Source organism: Struthio camelus, chromosome 1 (assembly GCF_040807025.1).
Source record: "Struthio camelus isolate bStrCam1 chromosome 1, bStrCam1.hap1, whole genome shotgun sequence".
Taxonomy (NCBI): Eukaryota; Metazoa; Chordata; class Aves; order Struthioniformes; family Struthionidae; genus Struthio; species Struthio camelus.
This window is the reverse complement of record NC_090942.1, coordinates 165560359-165581651: the sequence shown is the minus strand read 5'-3', so window position 1 is coordinate 165581651 and position 21293 is coordinate 165560359. Positions and strand designations below refer to the sequence as shown.

At 40.2% G+C, this 21293-nt stretch overlaps 1 protein-coding gene across 7 annotated transcripts in view; it reads right to left on the bottom strand.

The window, feature by feature from the left end:
* The window catches only part of LOC104139303 (2-oxoglutarate receptor 1), a 50790-nt gene extending 49420 nt beyond the window's left edge, over nucleotides 1-1370 (bottom strand). For all 7 annotated transcript variants that reach the window (XM_068928751.1, XM_068928769.1, XM_068928761.1 and 4 more), the window contains exon 1: nucleotides 1157-1370. The gene's annotated coding sequence lies outside the window, so the exon portion shown is untranslated. The remainder of the gene's footprint in view (nucleotides 1-1156) is intronic.
* Nucleotides 1371-21293: the final 19923 nt, after the last annotated feature.

Genomic DNA, 21293 nt, shown 5'->3' with positions numbered 1-21293 from the left:
GCCAACCCTGCCTGCCCTCCTCTCCCCAGGGACGATTAATTTCGGGCCCAGGCCTCTCTCACTCCCAGGCGACGAGCCGCCCGCCCTGGGCGCCATGGTTGCCAGGGGGGCAGCGCAGCCGTTAGCGGGTTGCCTATGTCCTCATGGCCGCGGTCGGCGCACCGCCAGCCGCGCCCGGGGGTGGCGAGGGGAAAGGAAAAGAAGAAGAAGAAGAAGAAGAAGAGGAGGAGGAGAAGGAGAAGGGATGCTCGCCCGCCCCCCTCTGGGGAGAGGGAGAGGGAGAGGGAGAGGGAGAGGGAGAGGGAGAGGGAGAGGGAGAGGGAGAGGGAGAGGGAGAGGGAGAGGGAGAGGGAGAGGGAGAGGGAGAGGGAGAGGGAGAGGGAGAGGGAGACTTCCACCCGCCCGCCCCCACACCGTGAGGGCAGACGGAGCTGCCGGCGGCGGCGCCGCCCGCCAGGGAAGGGAAATGGCGCCGGGGGCGGCGCCTCGCCGCCCCGCCCCGCCATGGCGCAAGCGGCCAGCCCGCCCGGCCCTCAGCGGGCGGCCGGCCTTTCCTTTTCCCCCTTCTCTGCGGCCGGCCGCCCCGGGCGAGGGCGGGGACGTCTCCGGGCTTGGCGGCCGCCGGACGTCGCTGTGGGGCTCGGCGGGGGCCGCGCCCGCCGCCACCGCCACCACGGCGGGGCCGGTCAGGCGGAGGGGAGGGAGGGAGGACCCTGCGCCCGCGGCGTTAGCCCAGAAATTACATCGTTAAAACGCTTGTTTTTCATCCCAGCACCGGCGAGCTCGCCTTTAGTAAAGGGTTTTCACGAACGGCGCTGTGTCGGTGCCATGCGGGTGGGTTGCCCGCATGAACGGCTGCGAGGGCTGGGCTGGCGCCCACCTTGCGGGAAGCCCAGCGCGGTGACGCTGGTTCAGGCTCAGCCGTACACGTTTTGGGGGATTATGAGCGGGGGGTTACGGGAGCCAAAGCCACCGGCGCTGAAACACGGCTGCACGTAGCGCGGCTGCCTTCCACAGCTCGCTTGCCTTTAGCTGGTGACGGCGTAATGTCACCTGTCAGCAGCCCGCTCGAAATACCGCACTGTTTATGTATGGACTTTTTTATTATTCTTAAAAATTCTCTTAATTCTGTTAGTTCTCACAAATACGGCCTTACCTCTTGTTTCCGAAGTAATCCACAGGGATGACTTCGTGTATCTCTGGACTTCGCTGCTTGTCCCGTGTTGGGAAAACAGAGCTGACTCGGCTGTCCCCATCCCCGGGGTCGGACGCCTCAGGCTGGCCTCGGTCTTTGGAGAGAGGGCAGTTTCCCTCTTAGGAAGCAGAAGAGACACTCGCTGTGGTCACGTATCTGTTCTCTCTGCCACGGAAGTCCCTTTGCAGCGCGGTCTTGTTTAGGAAATCCCCTTTTACATGGCGGTGTGTTTTGTGTGCGCCTCAGCCCCCTAAAGTGAACGCGTTTGACTTCCTTTGAATAGGCAGCTCCTAGCCTAATGAAAAAACGGCAGTTCTCCTGTTTGTTTAATTAAAAGCCCCTCGGCAGGGCAGCGGAGGGATGGCCACAAATCTGGATGGAGAGGCCGTTAGCCTAGGTTAGCAACTGGTAGCAATCGGTTGTGCCTAGGTTCGTGCTTTTTTACCCTACCCTGCGAGGTAGGTATCTTATTCTTCCACTGAGAGAGAAGCAACCTCAAATTACCCCCTGTACTCAAACCTTCCAACCCTCTACCTCACCGCCATCTCCTCTAATTACATGTTGTGTTAAGAAGTGTTAATTTTTATCAGTTTTTAATTTGCTGCCTTGCAGTTCCACTGAATGTCTCGTTAGTCTTGTGTTGAGCGAGGGAACAAAGCTGTTTCAACAAAGCTTTTTATCTACCTTTCCCTGTACCATTTGTTACTTTAAATACTATTCTCATGCTCGCTTTTAACCGTCGTCTTTATAAAATGACTGATCCCAATCTCTTCAATCTCTATTCATAAGTTTTTTCTCTGCTCCTAATGACTGTTGTTGCTCTTCTCGTAACACGCACCCCCACCGTTTTGTACAGTATTCCCTCTGTGACGGAGCAATCACTTTTGCGACCTGTATTATACAGGAGGCTGAACTTCTGCTTATCCAGTGGGCTCGTAGTATTCTTTGGTGTTTTTCTCCGTCCTGTTCTCAGGCAGAGTTTTTGTTTTTGAACTACGGCTGTGTACTGAAGAAGGAGCCTTCATTTGAGGTGTCCATGGTGGTAAGCAGGTATCTTCCCTGAATAAAAATCCTGAATAATCAAGTGTTTCCCCTCACTCATGAATTATCTTGTATTTAGCAACATTGAGCTCAGTCTGTCATTATGCCATCTATCTACCTAGGTAGGTTAAGTCTGTTTGATGTTCCTGAGGGTCTTTTCCTCCCCCCAATTTGAGGACTTGACTAGCCTAAGTAGCCATTACTACATGTGGCTTATAGCCAAGACTGTAATTTGAGGAACTCTTTAAGCCATAATAAGCTTTCAGAAGTCCCCAGATGCTTGTTTTCTTCTTTATAGTCACATGTTTGTGAGGCTATGCAGTGAGCTGGATTGGGGGTCTGATTGGGCTAAGGGTTCATACGCAGCCAGACGAGATCTCTGGTTTGATTGAGCACGTAGCTGCAAAAATAGCCATGTCAGCAAAAGGAAGGCAGCCGCACAGAGGTGGGAACGAGCTGTTGAGAGTGGAGGAGAGTGGTGACCCCTTCTTTCAGCAGCAGTGCTATCTTATGCCATTAAGTATCTATCTTTAAATTACAGCCTTTCTTAAGAATGACAAATTATGGGTTTGAAAGAACAAAGTTTGGGCAGAAGTTCCTGTATTTGTTATAAATGAACAGATGGATAACACCTGAACTGAAACACCTCACATGAACTCCTCCTGCCTGTAGTGTGTTTTGCTGTGTATGTATTTCTGTGCAGCAGAACTCGTCACTCTGGAAACCAATAAGAATTTAGAGATCTTTCATCCAAATTTTGGCATTAGATATGTTGAAAAGCAGAGCTGGAGCACTGCGTTAAAAATTAAATTGAGTTGGTTTGTTTATATATCAAATTTCAGATATATAGAGGCTATTAGGAGCTTGCAACAATAGGCAAAGGAAGAATCATTAGCCTTAGAAACCCTAAGTATGAGATCACAAACCTACAATCCAATAAATCGCTCAGTTCGGTTTTGGAAGAGCTGGTGTGGTATAGCAGCAATTTGTTTATATTGTGACGGGTCAATTGGATCACTGTCAAATCTTCTGTGGATGTAAGATTTTTCATGCTCTTCCCAAATGGCTTCTATGCAGCTTTTTATTATCAAACGTCTTTGATCATCTTCAGGATTACAAATAGAAAATTGAAAATAGATGAAACGGTTAAAACAGAATTCTTGCAGATTTCTTTAAAGATGCAGACTTGGCATTTGAAAACCTCTACAGTAAAGGCATGTTATATGATTTAAGTTCAATTCTATCCTATTGCTATTAAATGTTTCTAGTGAATCTTTATAACCTCAGCTTTAATTACATCTCCTTTTGAGAGAGGATTGCTTAATCCATGCCTTTCAGAGGGAGGCTTCAGAGCAAAAGGGATATTCTTACTGACTATTCTAAAATCTTGTCTAAAATTGTCTAATCATTGTGAGCAGATCCAGAAATAGTAGTAAAGTTGGAAAGCATGATAGAGATAGAGCCTTATATTTTAACACTAGCTCAATTGCTATGAATTGATTTGATACTAAAAATCACTACAGGTATGAAAGCCTTCCCTGCAATAAGTGTCAAAATATTTGTAATAAAAATATCATATTTATTAATATAATAATGAAAATAAGAAAATGCAAGCTCCCTTTTCATCTCCACGTATTACATCAAAAATTGTTTTTTCAGATCGCATCTGTACCTCATAAAGAAACCAAGTTTGGCATAATCTCAACTTTATTTTCCTTTGTAGGTCACTTTTGGTAGGAAATGAAGCTTTGACAATGAAGAGTCATCTTGTACTTAGGAGTTTTTTTCTTTTGGTTTTAATGGTGGTTTCTGCCACTGTAAACCGGAAGGGTGATAATTAACGTCTCCTACTGTTTATGCTTGCTGCCGTCTGCAAGGATGAGCTATTATTATTCTGTCTCCTAATACTTGGAAGGGATATCACTAGGACAGCTAATCCCAAATACAGCATGTAAAGATCATTGTCACAAATGCCTGAATTGGAGACATTGTTATAGATGTTACAAATGGAAGGTGTTCATTATATTGGGTCATCCAGTCCATTTGGCAAGACGCTGCTTGCTGTGCACACTGTAACGTCTGATACGAGTGCTAGGATATTGTAAGAATTAAATATATTCCTTGAAACATGTTCCCTTGAAAGAGTGCTCCATAATTAGGGTGCTAGGTAGACCGAATCTTGAAATGCAGCCCAGTTCAGTGGGCTTTACAACAATGCACTGGTCTTCCTGCACAGAAACAGTTACTGGCCTGGAGTGAGTCTGAAGGAGCTGTTAGATTAGTCAGGCTTCCTGTGAGAACTGGACTGCAAAACAGCCCAGAATAAAAAGCTGGATTCATCTCTATAGTTTCCTCCTGCTATATTCAGCCTAGTGGTATAGACAGGAGAGAAAAGACTGGTTTAGGAGCTGTGTGTTTCTTTTTTTTTTTTTTTTGTAATTAGGATTTTGTAGAAAAGAAACCTCCACTGATTAAAAAAAAAAACTTTGTCAAGCTGTAGTTGTTGCAATTCTGCACTTCCATATGGTTTCTTCATGAGGATATATTTGTCAAACAGAGGCTTTTGTACTTACGTTCACTGTTAGTCTCCCAGGTTTTCAGGTAGAAATCCAGAAGACAAGGGCCACTAGAGCGCTCCCAAAATGTGGAAATCGCAGTCCTTTTGGCTGCAGAGATGTGACCCTCGGCAGTGATACGGTGGAAACTGGCCCCTAGCTATCTGAAATGATGCAGACCACCCTGCTGATTTATGTGATGCAGGAGACTTCCTTGCAGATCACTACAAGTGATATGGGATCCCCTGTGCTCTTCTTTTTTCATTTCTTCTCTGCTGTAGGGTGGGTGGACGTGGAGGGGGGGGTGGGTCTCAGAACCCATCCCGCTCCACACAAATGATGTAGAAGCCACCCCATCTGTCAGTCCTCCTATTGCAGGTAATATAGGACCCACTCCACCCCTCACAAAAACCTCCTTTACCATTTTTTATTACCTTCTCCCCTCCAGAAAATCTGGCCTTCACTGTGTGACAACCTATCACAATCAATACCTAGTGCTAATTAAGCCCGGGCCACTCGGAGAAAGTTGCACCAATGAGTCTTACTGATATAAGCCGTAAGTAAAAGATGATAATGCTTGAATATTGCAAATAGGATTTAATTCTTGACTGCAAGTCCTTCCAGTTTGGTGGTCTGTGCAAACTTTTGACTTGCTTCTTGGAAATGAACGTGACTGAAAAAGAATCATATCCCCTCATGACCTGTAAGGGAGGAAAAGACAACATTTTTGTGTGGAAACTCATGAATGGCAGCAAATGAAAGTTAATCTATTTGATCATCCCTTCAGCCTTCCAAGCCAACTGCTTAAATACATTGAAATGTTTCAGTGGGATGTTGAAATGTTGAATGTACATGGCAGGGATATGCACAACGTAGGGAGGCAGTGCTGTTCATGGTGTACTTGTAAAAATAATGAAAGTAAATGCTTTCGTGCAATCAATAAGCTATTGATTCCAAAAATATAGGGCTTGGAAACAAACCTTTCTGAAAGGGGAGGTTCAGTCCAAAAATCTTGGATATTCGACTTGCACCTCAATTGTAGATGCTTGTTGAGCTACCACTCCTAAGATAAGGGCCTAAGGTCTTTAAGAAGTGAACGTCTGGAGGTCTTCAGAGGTGCCACTTTCTCTCTCTATAGGGAAATCTTAGTGAACCAGTCCTCTATAAAGGTATCTAAATGCTAAAATAAAGGTGCCTAAATTAGGCAGACTGGATTGCACGCAGATTCACTAACCAGATTGCTAATTTTTCCCTCTCAGTGCAGTTCCTCAAACTATGACCGTTGTAATTTGAAGTAATAATGCAGTATGTTTATTGTATCTTTTATGTAATTGTTACTCCTTGCAGTCTGTATTTGTCAAATAGAGAAACTCTAAATGTAATATACTGCTACTGCTGATCAAAGCAGTAAAAGAGCTGTTGTCTCTCATGGCTTATTCAATGCATGCAAATATCTCTTGCCTTACCTCTCTGTCTCACCATCATTTCCTTGTTTAAGGAGTGTTTACTGTCACTATACATTTTTAATAAGGTGTTCACAGCTGTCCTTTTTGCCTGGTTTCCTAAGAAACTATTGATACTGTCTATCCACCTGTCAGTTAATTCTTTTCAGTCTGCCAGCTTTTCAGCTGAATTTGACAGAGGAATAGTTCAAATATTAAGTTTTTATGAGTTTTAAGGAACTCAAAGTTTTGCTAGGTAGGCAAGACAGACCCATGTCAGTAGGCCACAGTTGGAAAGGCTCCAGCAGGGCTTTGATCTGTTTGGCTTGCCTGTTAGCCAGTTAGCATGTGTATCCTGGCCAGCTGGGCAGAATTGACAGAGTTTGGAACAAACCCAAGTATATGACATGAATCATGTTCCCCCACAGTCATCCTTTTGCTAGACTAAGCAATCCAACCCCTTTTAATTTCCTCTTGTAAAACAAGCTCTCCATTCCTTGGATTATCTGAATATCATTTGCAACTGTTAGAACTTAAACTCCTCTCTCTGAAGCTTGGGTGGGCAGAACTATGCACAGGAGTCCAGACGAGGTCATGTTAGGACTAGGAGATATTAATTTTTGCTTGACTCTAACAGGACTATCTTGACTGATTTAAGACTCATTCTCAAAAACAACAAGAGAGTGCTAACATTTGTGCAACAAATGTGTTTGAAGAATTGCTGAGAGCAGGAGTCCCCTTTTCACCCCTTTTCACTCTTTGTTCATCCCTTGAGTTGCACTGGAACAAACTGCCTTGGCTATGACATTTCTGTTCCTGTATATCTCCTTAAAATGTCTTGAGTCGTAGGATGATTTGGAACCTCTGGCTGGTGACTACAATTTCAGTGAATGTGTCCAGAACAACGAACCTGACTTGTCTTGGCCTAGGACAATCAGGAGTCACTGAACTTAAGTTTTCCTTTTTTTTTCTTTTAGTTGCATGATGTTTAGCAGTAAGATCAATTTTAAGTAGCTAGAATGTATTTCAAGGTTGCATTCAGAATTTAACTTATAACGGAGATTAATATGTACTTCGTCATTTCTTGAGTTTGCCCCCATTTGCCTTAGAGGACTGAATCTGCTAGAAGGAAATTCTCCTGCTTAGCCATCCAGTCCTTTCCACTCTGCAGGAATAATGCTGTTTTTTTCAACAAACTGTTACAGGAATTAGTCTTACAATGTCCGTAAATCTGATAAGAAACTAAAGACAAACAGCTGAAGTTACTGGAAGACAGAAGAGGAGAATGAGAAGCTTTTTTTGCACGATGGGTCTAGAGATGGCAGAGCATTTAACACTGGGCATTAGAATTTAGGACTTGAATGTGTGCTTGAACTGTCATTTCTGGTTTCTAAAAGATTCTCTGTCCAAATGAGTGAGTCTTCTGGTAAATGTCCTTTGAAGTTGTGTGACGAGAGAAAACTGTCTTTTGGCCTGTTTGAAGTTTGGCTTTTTCAAACACATTGGTGGATATTTAGCTGAACATATGCTTGAGGTTTGCTCATCTCTAGTTTGGTTGGTAAAGAGAAAAGAGTGAAATGAAAACAGAGAATTTTAACAAGGAAGGATTCCTTTTCCTACCTAGGGGAAAAGTACTGAGTTATGCGATTTCTTATGAAAGCCAGTTCTCAATAATGCAACTGTTTTTCCTTTTGTATGTAAAGATGGGTGGACTATAACATATAAAAGAAAGATGAATAGGAAATATATTGCCATAAAGAGCTACACTGTGTGCTTTTTGTTAGGATTGTTTTGTAAAACCGAGTTGCTGAAAGTAATCCACAAATAGGCTTAAAAATGAATAAGCTTCAGAATTTTAGTCTGAATATCCCATCAACAACAATAAGGGGAACACTAGTATATGGACAGAAATGACTCTTTGTGTCAGGTATTCATTGCAATTTTAGAGCTTTTGCAGTTTTAAGCGCGCTTGCAAAATATCTTTGGGTCTCTTGGACCCACTAAAGTCACGATTATTATAATCTCCTATCTGAAGCTGATTTTCCATGATTTCTGTTCAATAATGCAAAAAAGACAATGACTCACATACATTTAAATAACTAGAGCTGTAAGAGGCATCTGTTTTCCAGACATCTCTGTGTAGTGCATGGCCTGTAGTCCTGATGTGGCTGAAATTTGGTAGTGTTTCATAATTTTGCATGCCATCATCAAAACGTTCCTCTGAGGTGCAGCAGAAGAGGCTTTGGACCTGGGAGCCACCTGTTGGTGGCATTTCCACAAAGTGTCTTCCTGCACTGGAAGAAATCTCTGTGCAGCGTCTTGGTCAGCCCATGTGGAGCTCTGCCCTGAGGATGGGCACAGGGTTTTTGGCAGGTAGCCATGAGCTGGCCTGCGCACTGAGCCTCACAGAAAACTTGTAGCAAAGTTGGTGCGGTGATTAGTGTATCTATCTCCTGGAAAGGTTTAGTTGCTCCAGTTCAGTCAACCAGTGATAGCTGTCTCAGAGCACAAGTGGAGCTCAGCCACGTTAGTCTGCAAAAAACATGCAAACACATTCCTCCTAAGTGTACCAGGTCTACACATGCAGAGAAAACTAAGCCCATGGGCACATTAGGTGCATTAGGAGCAGATCAATAGATCTGCTGTCAGGTCTTGAGCCTCCTACATCTACAATAGATGGGGTTCTGGAGTTTTTAGTCAGACTGGGTCTAATCTGTTGCCTTTGACCAAATGTCTGGTACATATGTGTTATGAAACAGTGTGAAGTCTGGTTTGGGCATTATGGTTTGGACCCTCCTCATAGGATTGGAGCATAGTTGGGGCGCACCTGGTGTAGCGCTTCTGGTTTAGTTTCCCTGAACAGAATCTGGTATGAATACACCACAGTCATTCCTCACATGCACCAATGTGCAGTAGGTGTGAACAACTGGTGAATTTGATTCAAAATTGCGTTAATGGTTAAAGCCAAAATGCTGATTCAGACACAGCTGAATTAGTTTTCTATTTAAATTTGATCACTTTCTCAACATTTCTTTTAGATCAACAAGATGTATACAACTCATATAACTTAAATTCAGTGTCATTGCATTCTTTCAAAGGGACACTTAAAGGTAGCTTGAAACTGAAGAATGAGCTATAATGAGGTAGAAAAATCTGTTTTTGTTTCAATGGCTTTCTCTGGAAAGCAGCGAGAATTTTATCAAAGCACATTTTAATTATGTTGTGGTGCTGCACATATAATGGATCTAAAGCCAGAGAAACAAGTTAAGCTATCAGAAGTTCTGAGATGATGGTGGAATAGTATGTATTTTTCATTCTGCCACTGCAACGTGATTGTTTATGCAAACTTCTGTTACATTTTTTTATTTCTTCATTGCAATGTATAGAGGCTGGACAAAGAAAGTGATTTGACTATAAAGCCTACCTAACTACTTTGAATGCTTAAGTGTGTCTACTCTTGCAAGTGTGTCTACTCTTTGGGGAAAATGCAGCAGAATAAACTTTAAAAATATGTTTAAATTGAATTTGTAATTTCTAATCAACAACTGGGAGTTGCACCCAGGAAGAATGGAATACGCATGCTATCCACTAACATTCAAAGAAGAAAAGTCCAACTACAAACCAATCTTAAAGTTAATCTCTTCATCTGTTATTCAGAACAAGTCCAGGCCAATAGTAACTGAAGGCTGTTATCATCAGGGCAACCATTTCCTAAAACAGTTGTGGTGGTGCCAATCTGAATTCCTTGAAGGCTTGTGGGTTTATCACAAAACTCTCCATCATGCTTCCACTAGACCTGACAAATAACTGAATGTTCTGGCCCACAAGGAAGTGGAGGAGCACAAGAGATGGAATTGCCTTCTTGAGCCTACTACCTCTTTCATTTGAAGTTCAGACAAAACGGTGAGACAAAGTAAGCAAAACTGCAGTACTGCTCAGTATTGCACCTTCTCTGTGAGTTAAAATGTTGGATTCCAGGGATCTCCCAGTCCATCACCTTTCATAACTGTGTAATTCTTAAAAAAAAAAAAAAAAAAAAAAAAAAAAAAGACATGTTGCTCTAAAAGTGAGTAATAAGGTAGTATTTTAAAGCAGTTTACCAATGTTTAGTACTGTTCTGTGAAGTTCAGAGGTAGTAATTGCAAAAACTGCTCAGCGTTCTCAACAGGAAAAGACCATCTGAAGGGGGAACTTAAATGTCACCCCCAATGTAAATTCTCAAATGAGGACATAAAAGAATGGAAAAATCCCAAAGAACATCAACATCAAATAAATTCAAAATGTTGACCTCGTATTCTATTAATCAGGAGTACCTTTATGACCTGATATGGGGAAAATTGGGATTTACATCCTTACACATCCGGATAAGAGTTGACTGAATATCTTTAACCCATACTGTCTACAGAACAGATGCCAGAATTATTACAGTGAAGTCGCCGCTCCGGACATCAGCAGTCTAAAGCGTTACCAGCCAAACAAGTTTAAAAGGGACAGAAAAAAGAAAATACAAGCATCATAAATACTCTTCTGTAGCAATACTGAAAGTGCTTTGAGGAAACAGTTCATTCCTTATTCAGAAAGCTGGAGGCTGAAAAGGTCTCCTAGATTACCATAGTAACTAAAAGAATCATTTAAATCTGCCTTTTAAAGAATTGTAAATAATGCAAGTGTAATATCAGTCACTGCTTCTTGCCATTTCACATGCTCCAGAAGACAATTCAAGGGAGATTGTGGTATCACAGTCTCTCTTGTAAGGAATTCCAACATAATAAAATGATGTGTCCAAATCCATCCCTTTCTCTGTTACTTCTTTTTGGATCTAGCTGATGAGATACAAGAACTTGTACGTCGGACTTCCTTTATGTGCCTCTTTGGAAAGCTGAAATTCTTACAGACATCTACTTCTCTTTGTGGACCCAGAAACGATAATTATAAAGGATCAAAAATATTAAAATATATATGTTTGCGTAACATTAAAATATATGTTCGTGTGCGTGCTGAGTGTTGAAGGATATGTTGTAAGCATGACGGTGCTGATACACAGCTGCAAAACTCATGTAAGGGGCTTCAGCATGATCCACAAGAGTGGAAATGTGGAGATACAAGGGTGCTGCTTTTAATACTATAAAGAAGATTTTCAGAGATAATCTTTTCAATAGGGATGTAAATACAAAGATGAAACGTTACTGATGATCTACAGATTACTGTAAGAAAAAAGGAACAAAGGATTCTAATCCTGTTTGTTTGAATAAGAAATACAGCAGACCAAGAAATTCCTGAAGAACCACAGAGAAAACCTTTTTTGTCATTCAAAAAGTAGACATTATAAATAAATGGGAAGATATCCAAATATATGTATTAGCAGGAAAGATGTGGTCAAGAAGTAGATGGAAATTTGGAATTCTGAGCCAATCCCAATATGCTATTTTAATTCAGTAAGGTATGCAATGATTTCACTAAACGCAGTAAAGCAGTGGTATGTGATTTGGAAAAGCAAATGCAAGCATGCTTTTAAGTATCAGGTCTTTGCCCCTGTCATGGGTAGGTGTGGAATTTCGTAGCATTCCTCCTCTTTGACTGGAGTCAAATAATAGTGTATCTCCTAGGTCAATCTCTTGTTGTCATGATGATCCATCTGGAAAATTATATTTTGTTGTTGCTGGGGAGCTTGGGACTAGCTCCATCAGGAATGAGAGAAGAGCCTTCTGAAAACAAATATGCTTATTAGCAGATTGAATAAAGTGCTGCTTTGAAATGATTTTCTTTAGCAAGCAACCTACGCATATTTTTGTCTCATCTAATCTTTGTGGGGTGTCCCTCTTCAGATACAGGAAGAGAACAGATCCAGTTTACATGCTTTTAGACAGCTCAGCATCTTAGGTCTGTTTTCCTTCCAGAGCCTCTGTCACCCACATTCGTCTTCCCCCTCGAGAAGCTATGTTTTCTTAAAAACTTCATTCTCTCCGTGCTCTCTGGCTCCGGATTAGTATACTGCTTGTTAGCTTGGTTACAGGGCCTAGAAATAAAGTCTTCCTTCTGCTTCAGACTACTCTAAGTCTCAGCAGCTCGCTCTGTTGAGAATATATAACGGTGATGTTTGCTCTGTGGCTGTTTGGCAATGATCCAGTCAGCCTTTATGTCTTGTCCTAAGGGAAAATGTGCCTTAGCTCCCTTTTCTCCCTGACATGTGAGGCACCATCTCAGGAAACCTATACAAAAGAGGTATTTTGAAAGCAATAATATTTACCATTGACCTTTACTGTATTTATCACAGGCATAATAGAAGCAAATAGGAAAATCCACTAGTATAGAGAAAGATACACCCATGATTGAAAAACAAAAAAAAAAAAAAGGAATTCTGTCACAGACATTAATCTATTAAAATATATTCAATACAAAGAATCAAATTCACAATTCAGTGGAAATTATTAGAGGACATGAGCCTTTGTCTCTTTAAAGGTACAGGGACTTTGTATTGCCATAATGGTATGAAGTATACAAACCTTATGATGGCTCAGGCAGGAAGAGATTAATAGAAAGAAAAGCCTTGGGATTGGGGTTAGTCTTGTGTTAAAATAGACAGGACCAACACAGATGGGAATAGCACGGAGCCTTAGAAGAAAGCTTCTAAGACAGTTCTAATCAATAACACAAATGAGGACTTACTTTAATGCCATTTTTGACTTGATAGCATTCTTTTAAACGAATATAATCCTTAGCCTATTAAACTTCAGTGTAACATTATATTGAATTTGTAGCACTTATGTTGTACTTTGAAGAGGCAAAGTGCTATGAAGTATTGAACATGCAGCAAAGAGCTGCTATTATTTAAAAAGACTGTGGTAGTATGTGTTTATACTTGGGGGTACAAAAGACTGTCTCAGTTTCCCAGCTTTTGTTTTTGGTAATGAGAAATTCAAGTCCAAAAATGAGATTCCACTGAGTTAATTGCTCTGTATAATTCTCTCTTTCTCCAAATTTATCAGAAAAGATCAGCAACAGAAACAGTTCTGGAACAACCCCCTCGATTTATAGAGAGCACTTTTTTTATTATTCGGTGATTTCATATGCATTTTGCCTGACTCATTTTCTTTATGGTGCCATTCTTCCTTTACGTTATTGTTCCACTGAACTGAATTTGCTTTGCCGAGTACTCAACTGCCCCAGCAATAGTACATTTAAAGGTAGATGTCGGTAGGTAAAATAACAGAATAAGAAGGGCTAAATCCTGCTGACCTTTTCTTATTACCTATGAATTCACATAGCTGGAATTTGTAACTGCAGATGGTTTTCCCAATCCAGTTCAAAATCCATCAGAGAGGAACTGAAATGCTCTTACATAATTTGAACCCTACCCAGTTCCCTTGTGTTGCAGCAGAGTAACTGTACTTTCGAGTTTCGAAACTACAGCGTACAAAATCCCGCAAGCATACGAAGAACCTCATATACTTTGAGCACTCCAGGATCGTGCTTGAAGGCAAGAAAATTTAGAATATCAGAGACTAAGCAGGTCAAACAGCAGCAGTCAGATTACAGCTATGGATGATCATTTACATCCCGTTCTGCCTACTTGTCACCGGTGGCTTTGAATGCTCCTGCTCCCTCCTCATGAAATGTATAGATTCTTCTACCTACCAAAAGTGTCAGTCTCATTGAAACTATGTATGTAAGGTTAATTACTTAGAAATGTATTATGATATTAAATTAAACTCATTAGTTAAATGTTATTGGCATAGTGTTATAGCAAAGCAAACGCTATGCCAGTCCCTAAAAAGGGAGACTTCAATCAGATAACACATTTCAGAAGGACAAAAAGGATAGTGTTCAGCTCACCTGATTTCATATGTCTATGATGTAGATGTCTATGTATGAACTAACTGTCTAGACTTCTTTTTCAGTCAACAGAGAGAAACATAATTCTAAGATGCAATTCATCTCTTCCTAAAGTAGGAGTCTGAAGTTGGTAAAATAAATGGAGCTATAAAAGCACAAATCTCCATTGGCTATACAAGGAGTTAGGTTAGCTCAAACACACATTTTTGCAGCGTAGATATCAAGTGCGACTCAGCTGTCCAAGTTTACAGCCTAGGTGTACATATGTAAGCTAGCTGTCTGAGCTTGCATTATAGTCAATGAACACCTGGTCCACCCAGGCAGCAGAGCTTAGAGATTCAGCCCATTAGTTATCAACATGAGAGTGAGCTACACTGCTTTCCAGGTGTCAATGGCAGTACTGACTAAATCTCTGTAGATACCTGTGATATGTATAGATACCTACATTTATTTATTTACAATCTGGAGTTCAGTCCCACACCCACACTGCAGACACCTTTAGGTAAGTGTTTTGCACCTAAGGTTAGGTGAGATGAATCCCAGTGAAAGGGCTCATGATACACGCTATCATAGTTTTAAACAGAATTTTTATATATATGTATATGTATTTGTATATGTGTGTGTGTGCACACGTAAGTGGTGTGTGTATATGTGTGTACATACATGTATATATGTATATAGAGTATGCATAGTATGTATTTATACTCTATATGTTTACTATATGTGTGTGTATATATACGCTATCTAACGTAGCTTCTTCTAGTATCACCAGTCAAATTGAACTTTCACTGATGAACTACCTACCATGTTTCCATAATGCTTCCAGGTAGAATAGTTTTCACAGCCTCATTTTTAAAGCTTTTTTCAGAGATAAAGCTCTATTTAAGTTTTTAACATAAAGATGACTTTAATCTGGGTAGTCAGAGGACTTCCACTGTTAAGTTCCCTTGAGTTTTGGGGTTTTAACAAAAAAAAAAAGGCACCCAAAAAGTAGTAGGAGAGAAAAGTTAAAGATAGCTAAGTGAGATTAAACCTAACATATGTGCCTGTTCAGATTTGTAATACAGTGTGCAGACAACCATTTAAGTGTAAAAACATACATTTAACGTACTTAAGACAGAATTTGTACTCTACATGCTGTAAATTTGGTCCAGACTAGCAAAGTCACACTTAGAAATAGTGTGATGCCAAATCCGAGTTTTACTCCATATGTAACATCAGCAAGTACAAAATTTCCCAGTTCAGTGCCAGATGCTCTGTTAGTTAACCTGCAGATATGCTACCTCTTCATAGTACAGCTTTGGATTTATCCACAGTAACATGTTTATAGGAATCATATATTGGGGGGAATTGTATAGATATTTTCCAAACTGTAACTTTGCTTTGTATTGGTATCTCTATTGGTTTTGAAATAAAAGCCCTTCTGTTTTTTCTATCGTTGGTTCCTCAGCTGCAGTTCCATGTTCTGCCAGGGTCCCACAGCTTCATCTCGTCCTTCGCAGCTACGAGCTGGCCTCACGGAGCGTTTGCTGTCTCACTGCACTGACTGTGGGGAAACACACAGTTCAGATGCCACAGTCAGAACCCAGTATTAACGGGTTGTGAACCTGCTTCATGGCAGTTGGCACAATTATGCTGCATAATTTTCCCGAGAGACACTAGATTTTCTTATTTAAATGGATCAGCTGCTTCCTGTTTTCAACACTCATTTTTCATGGCAGAATTTACATGACTGCATTCTTGATTATTTTACTTTCACACCTGTCTGCATTTCCAGAAACTCCTGACTTTTTTATTACACTATAACTGAGGTTCAGATAGCTAGTAGGGGACCTATGCTTATCAATGCACTGCATGCATAAGAAAATGAATTATTTAAACATTCTCCATCTGCGGCAGTGCTGCATAGGTATAAAACTCTGACACAACTTCTGTGAAGTGGTGCCAGTAGCTTCAAGCTTCAGATATCCGTTAAGTATTCATTGAACATAGCCCTATAAAAGTCATTTGAACATTTGAAAAATTCACTGTAGATTTATAACTCACTGCATATTTCAGTGCTTTGTTCTGTATTTCAAAGGATAAATTATGAAAAATATTTGCATATTTTTCCTAAGTAATTTTTAATTTAAAGTTCTCAAAGAACTATCATTCTCAGGTATTCAATAGGAGAAATACTGAAAGTATTTATCTTGCATACTTGAAGTATATACTTGAAAGTATATGCTGCAGAACAAGTCTCTACTTCACAAAAAAACCATCTGAGCATGTGCTTAAATTCATCTCTATTCATCAAACCGTTTAAACATACCAAAGCTCCACTGGAACTTCAAGACTTGCTTAAGTGGTCTGACAAATAGTGACGAACTTAAACAAATGCTAGAAGTTAAGTGCTTTGTTGAAGCAGAATTGAGTGATGCAATTCCCAACCTGTAAATTATTAAAATAGATGCACGTGCAACTGTAAAGTCTCAACTTTACCAACCTTACTAATGAGTCTAAGAAGGCTTCTCTGGCAATGAACTAATGACAGATACAAACCTTTATGCTATCTTTTTACAGAGTCATACAGTTTTACTACGTTTAGGTTCAAAAGTGGTATTTTAAAAAGCCAGATACACAGAGGAGTTTTGTTTAAAGCAAAAAGAATACAGCTTTAGAAATACGACGCCCCTAGCAAATGAGTATCATCTGCAGCATTAAATTTTGCACGGATTTATACTATGTCACAGCAGTAGGAATAACTGGTGCTAGGAATCATTAAATGAACATTCTTATTTTGCGTACCATTGTGTGCCAACGTATCATTTTTAACCTAAGGAGTTCCATTGTTCCAATACATTGGACCATATATAAGCTGTACATTTTAAAGTGAGAGTAATTACCACTGGAACAAGTTAGTATGGGCCATGGTGGAATTTTTTAGCCCTTGAAATATTTCAGTTAGCTAGAAGTCCTTCTAAAAGCAGAGACTAGGGGCTTGACGTAGGTCCTTTTTAATGCACGTGTGATTAGCTTATTGCTGTGATCTCTGGTCGCATATAGTTAAGAAACTATTGGGCAAAATGCATGAAATAGATTCTTCTACATATGAATTGTCAGAGCATTTGGATTGTACTTTATGACAGCTTGTTTTATGCTAATGCTTAGGATCTGTATACAGAGCATCAAGAAAGAAAATACATACCATTGGTCAATTCCGCCTAGGAAACATTTTCTAGATAGCTGATACGGCTAAGGAAAAAGTAAGTCACAAACAGTAAGAGGAAGAGTTTTTCTTTAAAGCTTCTCAATCCAGTATGCCCTTCTTCCAATATGGAATGACTCATTATCAGACCTCTTGACAGACAAAGAATAGTTCATTGTCAATCTAAAAATTACTCTGTTCGTGTATTTCTGATGAGAATCTGATTACTCTCCATTTGTGTAAACACGTAATGGTAGCCCCAATATTCATCTATGGACTTCTAAAAGAGTTAATTGTCCAAAGCTTAGAATAATTGTCAGCATAACGGACAGAGAACATGACTTTGAAGCAGCAAGCGTTAACAGAAAATGCAAGTTGTTCAAAGATATCTAGTTGCATATGTAAAAAGCCGTGATTTCATTAGCATGTAAAGCTTTTCCTGGGAAGAAAGCTATCCTGGTTAAAAATGAAATGAGGAAATGAGAAAATATAAAATCAATTTGTAAAGACTCAGACAGGAAAAAAGAAATTAATGACAGAGATTAAAAGTAACAACACAAAAAAGTTGCTTGCTATAATAGTAGTGGGTGGCTGGGTTAAAGGCAGTAATAGAACACTTTTCATAAGTATTAGGACGGAAAAAGAAGAATCTGACATCAAGTATACAAATAAACAATGTAAGAAAAGCAAAAAATGTTCAGCAGATCTCTGTTCCATATTTGGAACACAAGTAACACCTGTAAGAAAGAAAGAGGGGCAGGATCTGTTCAAATTAAACTTCAGTCTTAACAGAGTTAGATGAGGATCTGTCTTCGGCTAGTAATTTATGTTTTTAAGTCATGGGAAATTCCAGAACAATATTGACAAAATTGTTTCAATTTTTAAAAAGCTTTAAAGGACCGATTGATTAATTAACAGATGTCATTTATAACCGTTACAAAAAGATTGCCAATTTGGGATTTTATCAACAAAAGTTAGAGGTTAAAATATAATTAATACCAGTCAATAGAGCAGCAAAGAAGGTAGATTTTATCAAAGCTGGTTGTCTGGGAGTGGGGGTGTTTCCTGTGCTGCTTTGTTTGCTTTGAAAAGAATATAATTCTGAGTACTAAAGGCAACTATGTTCACATAACAGCCATTGATTTCATCAAAGCATTTTAGTCAATACCGCAATAACACTTTGATTTAAAAAACTTCCATTATATGAAATTTAAATTACATGGATTAAGGACTGACTCACTGGTTGATCCCCAGATCACTGTTAATGAAGAGACCTCGCCAAAAAAGGTTATTGTGAGTTTTTTCCCAGGGACTGATTTTTTGCCCAAAACTTATTTATCAGTCATCTAGACAACATAAAATATGATGATATCTATATAGTAGGGAACTCTTTGGGTTAATAAAGAGTTTTACAGTGTGAGGTTTGAGGAATGCAGTGTGCTCTGCTATCAAAAACAGTGAAGAGCATTAATCTGATCACTTGGTATAGCAGGCTCAATAATGGCTGGCTTTTCAACTTGAATGTCAAAGGCACAACATTATTTGGCAGCTGTTAGTTTGAAGATGGATCAAAACAGACTTGAAGTCAAAAGGAACCTGCTGGCAACAAATATAACTAGTTATTGGAACAGGTTCTTGGGGAAGGTGAAAGACTCGCACCTAGAAGTCTGTGCAAAACCTGATCAGAATTCTTTTCAATATGTACAATTTAGGCTAGTTTCAGGATGGATGGTTGTAGTGCTACATACTTCTTCTGGCTGAGGAGTCTATGAGGTTATGTGTATACCAGTGAACTGCACAGGGCAATGATGCGGGCTCAGTATTGGCCATTTGCTTGGTCCAGACTGTTTAACGGTTACCTGACCCATTAGCTGTTAGATGACAGCTAACGCTCTTCCGGACAATGTTGAGCATGTCAACAGACCCTACTATCCCGAGCTCAGACAATAACAGTGCACACCATGCAGTATGGAAGTGGCCAGCTTGTTTGAGGGGTAGAAGAAAGTTTAGCCACGTGCACGCAATGCACGCTGCGTCACTGGGCCATAGGATCAGAGACAAGTCCCTGGCCTATCTTATTTAGTAGTATAGAGAGGGCCTAAGTGTCCCTTTGTAGGCCTCCTGGAGAATATGAACGCTGTATTGCACTGAATACACTCATTACATTTGCAGCTCTTCATTAGGACAACAAATGGACTAAAATCTTGTATGTCTGGACTTCAGCTGGTTGACTGCAATAGCGAGGGAAGGCGCCTCTCTGATGCACACTATCCCAACTGTGTTTTGTGGGTAGAGGGTTATCTTTCTCTGAAGCACTGGAAATTAGTCTTTCCTAGAGCTGGAACATCAGAGGGAATGCACTTGTTTTCTGAGATCGTATGAAGAACCTTTCTTCTCAAATGCTTATCTGCTGTGGCTTGTTCACAAAACGAACAAAGTCTCAAAGTGCTCAATAAATTTACAAATGGGAAGGAATTTTCTTCCAAGTCAGGGGGATTCCTACCTTCCTTTGGAGCACAGGGTAGGGGTTTTCTGCTAGGATCATCTGGAGACATGGCACCATTGCAGATTGAAGAAGAAACCCGACCCTGCCTGGCCCTTGGTCAACCTTAGTTTCTCCTGTTCTTTGAGTATAGCATGCAAAGCTCAGTCTGCAGTGGGATAAGATAACTTCTGCTGAGACAGTCTGTTGAAGATGAGTAACAAAGCCACTGGGCTGGCTCTCTAAGGCAGTGTCTATATAAAATCTAATAGCACACGGCATTCAGTGACCCTAATCTATTGATCCACTGTGGCCTTAAGTGCTGAAATAATGAAGGTCTGTGAAACTTCCTAATAAACATATCACAAAAGTATTTGAAGTATTATTCCCAAAAAGCATCCTGAACAGATGGGGCAGATATTATACTTGTCATGTAAACAAATTTAATATTGCATACATAAAAAAGGCAGCCCAAGCCTTGTAAAGAAGCAGCAGCTTGCAGGCTTGATTTCCTTGGATGATTGCTTTCCACAAACTTTGGGTGAATTTTTTCTTTGGGTGAATTGTTCCCACAGATGGGAAAACTTCATACAACACTGAATTTTTTGTTATTTAAAAAAACTGGATAAGGTTGAACCACTCTGTTCAACCTGTGTTTGAAACAACAATTTAATCTCAACTTGTGTAGACAGGCATAATTTCAATGAAAGCATGCCAACTTTCCCTAGCTGCAGCATGTAAATAGACACTAAGAAGGGTCTTTTGTAAAGCTTTTTTTTTTCACTAGTGGTCTTAGAAATTTAGAGGCAAAGAGAATTCATGTTGGAACTCATATTGACTTTGCCATGATCTAGAATAGGTTGTTGCATTTCCTTGGTACCTAGTTAAAGGCTTATGCACGGTATGTGCTCAAGCTATTTCACTCTGTGTGTCTTCCTTTGAGTGAAACTCCTAGACCGACTTGAGATCGCAGAGAAAGGGGTTACACCATGTATAAACTGTGTGCGCCAGATTGTGTCATGTAAAAGTCAAATTGCTGGAATCCCAATGTTTGACATTCATGTAGGGAGACACGTGAGGGCACCACTGGGTGGGGGCATGGCTTGCAGTTACAGGCTGCTGCTGGAAAATTTATGTCTAGTGGCACATTCCTCAAGCTAGCTATGCTCCCGGACTCTGCGTACATGACATAGCTGGTTGTCTCACTGCAAATACCTGAGATGCAGGTGGCATGGCAGGGCAGGGTACAGTGGAGACCAAAAGAATGAATTTCATGTGCTCTTAAAAGATTTGACAGATCTACTTTAAGAGTACTTAAAATCTCTATTTATAATTTTATCAATTTGCAAAATATGGATGGCCCTATTCATATGCCCTGTTTTAGTGGTAAGATACTTGGAGTCTTTGAGGTATGTTTTTAGTAAAAAGTAATAATAAAAACAAGACAAAAACCTCCAAATATTAAAGAATTAACAGTATTTAACTTTTCCTTGTTGTCTCATAAATTTTCTAGGCTGCAGCTTTTCAAAGTGAGATAATATCGACTAAGCCCCATTAA